Source organism: Oncorhynchus mykiss, chromosome 15, assembly GCF_057628025.1.
Source record: "Oncorhynchus mykiss isolate SJ-2025 chromosome 15, ASM5762802v1, whole genome shotgun sequence".
NCBI lineage: Eukaryota > Metazoa > Chordata > Actinopteri > Salmoniformes > Salmonidae > Oncorhynchus > Oncorhynchus mykiss.
The window spans coordinates 66,428,611-66,434,610 of NC_143036.1; positions in this window are offsets into that span (position 1 = coordinate 66,428,611).

Genomic DNA, 6,000 nt, shown 5'->3' on the forward strand with positions numbered 1-6,000 from the left:
GGAGTTTTCACACACACACTCCAGGCCGGGAGCCGGCGGCAGGTAATGACTCTGAATACTCATATCTCAAAGGGAATTTTCACACCGACCCTCCAGGATAGTGGAATCTGGGAAGATCAATAGCAGGAAAGGTTAAAAAAAAATGGGAGATGAGCGGGAGAGATTCAATGTATGGATGGGAGGTCAAAGGGGAGAGGTGGTTTTAGGGGGGATTCTGTTTGCCCTTGTTCCAGAGGGGCATTAGCAGCCCGGCGGGTGACACTGTGGTGGCAAGTGGTTCCGGGGGAAGTGCCTGACCTTTGACCCATAGCGGGTGCATTGATAGTGCATTGGGTTAGGGGAGAGGGCGGTATGTTGAGACATGTTTTTATTTATTTATTTATTTAACCTTTATTTAACTATACAAGTCAGTTAAGAACAAATTCTTATTTGCAATGAAGGCCTACACCGGCCAAACCTGGACGACGCTGGGCCAATTGACATCCCTATGTCAAGGGAAATGCTATTCCTTCTACAAATCTACTGTATCTAAATGTATTTCAGGATGTTGTGTATCCCTGGAAATAATCTGAATTCATGTAAACAGAACAGTTTAGAAAACATAGCTTGTCCAACAAAAGTGGTCTCTTGGCACAACTTACCCTGGATATAACGTCAGTTGAGCATAGGGACCGGGTAAGTTGAGCAACCTTGGGGTAAGTGGGTGATGGTGTCCTGTGACAGTGGGTGGTAGTTGAATTCATGGAATGGGGTTGTGGTATATTGTAGATCTTAAATGTATGCCTAAATTCAGATGTAGATCTTTCTGTTCAATATCACTTACCCTTCCATTTCTTGACCAGTTGTCTGGGACATGGATGTTCTTTCGATGTACCAATTCGTAGGCAAGTTCTATGCATTCGAGGCTACTTAGCCCATGAAACTGGTCCGTGAGATGTTTGATATGTTCATCAAGCTCAGACTCCATGTCAATCAGATAAGACCTTGTGTATCTCTTTTAATCTATCATAGCCTCTCTTTATACAGCTCAGACTCCATGTCATCAGATAAGACCTTGTGTATCTCAAAGACAGACAAAATCAGGAAAAAATATCCAGAACATCACATTGTAGGATTGTTAATGAATTTATTTGCAAATTATGGTGGAAAATAAGTATTTGGTCAATAACAAAAGTTCATCTCAATACTTTGTTATATACCCTTTGTTGGCAATGACAGAGGTCAAACGTTTTCTGTAAGTCTTCACAAGGTTTTCACACACTATTGCTGGCATTTTGGCCTATTCCTCCATGCAAATCTCCTCTAGAGCAGTGATGTTTTGGGGCTGTTGCTGGGCAACATGGACTTTCAACTCCCTCCAAAGATTTTCTATGGGGTTGAGATCTGGAGACTGGCTAGGCCACTCCAGGACCTTGAAATGCTTCTTACGAAGCCACTCCTTCGTTGCCCGGGCGGTGTATTTGGGATCATTGTCATGCTGACAGACCCAGCCACGTTTAATCTTCAATGCCCTTGCTGATGGAAGGAGGTTTTCACTCAAAATCTCACGATACATGGCCCCATTCATTCTTTCCTTTACACGGATCAGTGGTCCCTTTGCAGAAAAACAGCCCCAAAGCATGATGTTTCCACCCCCATGCTTCACAGTAAGAATGGTGTTCTTTGGATACAACTCAGTATTCTTTGTCCTCCAAACACGACGAGTTGAGTTTTTACCAAAAAGTTATATTTTGGTTTCATCTGACCATATGACATTCTCCCAATCTTCTTCTGGATCATCCAAATGCTCTCTAGCAAACTTCAGACGGGCCTGGACATGTACTGACTTAAGCAAGGGGACACGTCTGGCACTGCAGGATTTGAGTCCCTGGCGGCATAGTGTGTTACTGATGGTAGGCTTTATTACTTTGGTCCCAGCTCTCTGCAGGTCATTCACTAGGTCCTGCGTGGAGCCCCAGATCGAGGGAGATTATCAGTGGTCTGTCATAGTTGAAGTGTACCTATGATGAAAATTACAGGCCTCTCTCATCATTTTAAGTGGGAGAACTTTGGTGGCTGACTAAATTGGTGGCTGACTAAATACTTTTTTGCCCCACTCTACATATGAGATGAGTAATGTAGGGTATGTAAACATTATATAAAGTGGCATTGTTTAAAGTCACTAGTGATACATTTATCAAATCCAATCTTTAATTATTAAGTGGCTAGAGATTTGAGTCAGTATGTTGGCAGCAGCCACTCAATGTTAGTGGTGGCTGTTTAACAGTCTGATGGCCTTGAGATAGAAGCTGTTTTCAGTCTCTCTGTCCCAGCTTTGATGCACCTGTACTGATCTCGCCGTCTGGATGATAACGGGGTGAACAGGCAGTGGCTCAGGTGGTTGTTGTCCTTGAAGATCTTTTTGGTCTTCCTGTGACATCGGGTGGTGTAGATGTCCTAGAGGGTAGGTAGTTTGCCCCCAGTGATACATTGTGCAGATCTCAATACCCTCTGGAGAGCCTTACGGTTGTGGGTGGAACAGTTGCCGTACCAGGCGGTGATACAGCCCGACAGGATGCTCTCGATTGTGCATCTGTAAAGGTTTGAGAGTGTTTTTGGTAACATGCCACATTTCTCCAGCCTCCTGAGGTTGAAGAGGCGCTGTTGCGCCTTCTTCACCACGCTGTCTGTGTGGGTGGACCATTTCAGTTTGTCCGTGATGTGTACGCCGAGGAATTTAAAACTTACCACCTTCTCCACTACTGTCCCATCGATGTGGATAGGGGGCTGCTCCCTCTGTTGTTTCCTGATGTCCACGATCACCTCATTTGTTTTGATGACGTTGAGTGTAAGGTTATTTTCCTGACACCACACTCCGAGGGCCCTCACCTCCTCCCTGTAGGCCGTCTCGTCGTTGTTGGTAATCAAGCCTACCACTGTAGTGTCATCTGCAAACTTGATGATTGAATTGGAGGCGTGCATGGCCACGCAGTCATGGGTGAACAGGGAGTACAGGAGAGGGCTGAGAACGCACCCTTGTGGGGCCCCAGTGTGGAGGATCAGCAGGGTGGAGATGTTGTTTCCTACCCTCATCAGAAAGTCCAGGACCCAGTTGCACAGGGCGGGGTCTTGACCCAGTTACATAATGTACATCTCCAGTGACAACTGTGACAGTCTGAGTTACATCATGTATGTCTCCAGTGACAACTGTGACAGTCTGAGTCACATCATGTACGTCTCCAGTGATAACTGTGACAGTCTGAGTTACATCATGTATGTCTCCAGTGATAACTGTGACAGTCTGAGTCACATCATGTACGTCTCCAGTGATAACTGTGACAGTCTGAGTTACATCATGTACGTCTCCAGTGATAATTGTGACAGTCTGAGTCACATCATGTACATCTCCAGTGATAACTGTGACAGTCTGAGTTACATCATGTACGTCTCCAGTGATAACTGTGACAGTCTGAGTTACATCATGTACGTCTCCAGTGATAACTGTGACAGTCTGAGTTACATCATGTACGTCTCCAGTGATAACTGTGACAGTCTGAGTCACATCATGTACGTCTCCAGTGATAACTGTGACAGTCTGAGTCACATCATGTACGTCTCCAGTGACAACTGTGACAGTCTGAGTTACATCATGTACGTCTCCAGTGATAACTGTGACAGTCTGAGTTACATCATGTACGTCTCCAGTGATAACTGTGACAGTCTGAGTCACATCATGTACGTCTCCAGTGACAACTGTGACAGTCTGAGTTACATCATGTACGTCTCCAGTGATAACTGTGACAGTCTGAGTTACATCATGTACGTCTCCAGTGATAACTGTGACAGTCTGAGTTACATCATGTACGTCTCCAGTGATAACTGTGACAGTCTGAGTTACATCATGTACGTCTCCAGTGATAACTGTGACAGTCTGAGTTACATCATGTACATCTCCAGTGATAACTGTGACAGTCTGAGTTACATCATGTGTGTCTCCCGTTAGGATTCAAACCTTAATATAGACCAGGGCTGTTCAAACCTGGTCCTAGAGGGCCAAAACAACTTTGGTTTTTGTTTCTACCTGGTAGTTAATTGCACTCACCTGGTGTCCCAGGTCTGAATTAGTCCCTGATTGGAAGAAGAGGATGAAAATCAGAAGTTGGACAGCCCTGATATATAAATTCAATTGAATTTATTGGCGCCGACGGGTGGTCAAGGTACACATTTGACCTTTGACCTCTTGGGTTACAATAATAGACCGATGATCACGTGGGAATGGAATATGACAATGAAAAATAGTCCAAACAAAATGTATTTAAAGTTTCACTGAAGATAGAAAATGATCAATGAATCAGACACAGCATTTCATATGGAGAAAACAAGGCCTTATCCACAGCTGTGCATGTAGAGAAAAAACATGTGGGGGCGCTAAAGGACCACAAACGAGACCACAGGTTGCCTTGATAACAGTCTGTATTGCATAATATTACATGAGCATACAGATCACTGCTGAGTATTAATAGATTGTTTACCATATCATATGTCCTGAAAGATGAAACCGAGGAATACATTAAAATATGAATAACTAATAACACCATCTGGAACCAAATCATAACCGAGCTGTTTGAAATACAGTGTGTGTGTGTGCGTGTGTGTGTGTGCGTGTGTGTGCATGTGCATGTGTGTGCGTGAGTATGTGTGTGCGTTAGTGTGTGTGCGGACCATAATCAAACAACATAACAGAGAATGCCGTCTGTCGTTGGCACTTTTGGCTGTACTCCTTGTTTCCCCGCGGTGGTGACGTAATGTCGCGGACCTGTGAGGGTGAGTGGTAGATGAGATAAAAAGTGACTGAGTGGTGGAGGAGGAGAGACCTGTGAGGGTGAGTGGTAGATGAGATAAAAAGTGACCGAGTGGTGGAGGAGGAGAGACCTGTGAGGGTGAGTGGTAGATGAGTAAAAAGTGACCGAGTGGTGGAGGAGGAGAGACCTGTGAGGGTGAGTGGTAGATGAGTAAAAAGTGACCGAGTGGTGGAGGAGGAGAGACCTGTGAGGGTGAGTGGTAGATGAGTAAAAAGTGACCGAGTGGTGGAGGAGGAGAGACCTGTGAGGGTGAGTGGTAGATGAGTAAAAGGTGACAACGATGTGGAGGAGGAGAGACCTGTGAGGGTGAGTGGTAGATGAGTAAAAAGTGACCGAGTGGTGGAGGAGGAGAGACCTGTGAGGGTGAGTGGTAGATGAGTAAAAAGTGACCGAGTGGTGGAGGAGGAGAGACCTGTGAGGGTGAGTGGTAGATGAGTAAAAGGTGACAGCGTGGTGGAGGAGGAGAGACCTGTGAGGGTGAGTGGTAGATGAGTAAAAAGTGACCGAGTGGTGGAGGAGGAGAGACCTGTGAGGGTGAGTGGTAGATGAGTAAAAAGTGACCGAGTGGTGGAGGAGGAGAGACCTGTGAGGGTGAGTGGTAGATGGGATAAAAAGTGACCGAGTGGTGGAGGAGGAGAGACCTGTGAGGGTGAGTGGTAGATGAGATAAAAAGTGACCGAGTGGTGGAGGAGGAGAGACCTGTGAGGGTGAGTGGTAGATGAGTAAAAAGTGACCGAGTGGTGGAGGAGGAGAGACCTGTGAGGGTGAGTGGTAGATGAGTAAAAAGTGACCGAGTGGTGGAGGAGGAGAGACCTGTGAGGGTGAGTGGTAGATGAGTAAAACGTGACCGAGTGGTGGAGGAGGAGAGACCTGTGAGGGTGAGTGGTAGATGAGTAAAAGGTGACAGCGTGGTGGAGGAGGAGAGACCTGTGAGGGTGAGTGGTAGATGAGTAAAAAGTGACCGAGTGGTGGAGGAGGAGAGACCTGTGAGGGTGAGTGGTAGATGAGATAAAAAGTGACCGAGTGGTGGAGGAGGAGAGACCTGTGAGGGTGAGTGGTAGATGAGTAAAAAGTGACCGAGTGGTGGAGGAGGAGAGACCTGTGAGGGTGAGTGGTAGATGAGTAAAAAGTGACCGAGTGGTGGAGGAGGAGAGACCTG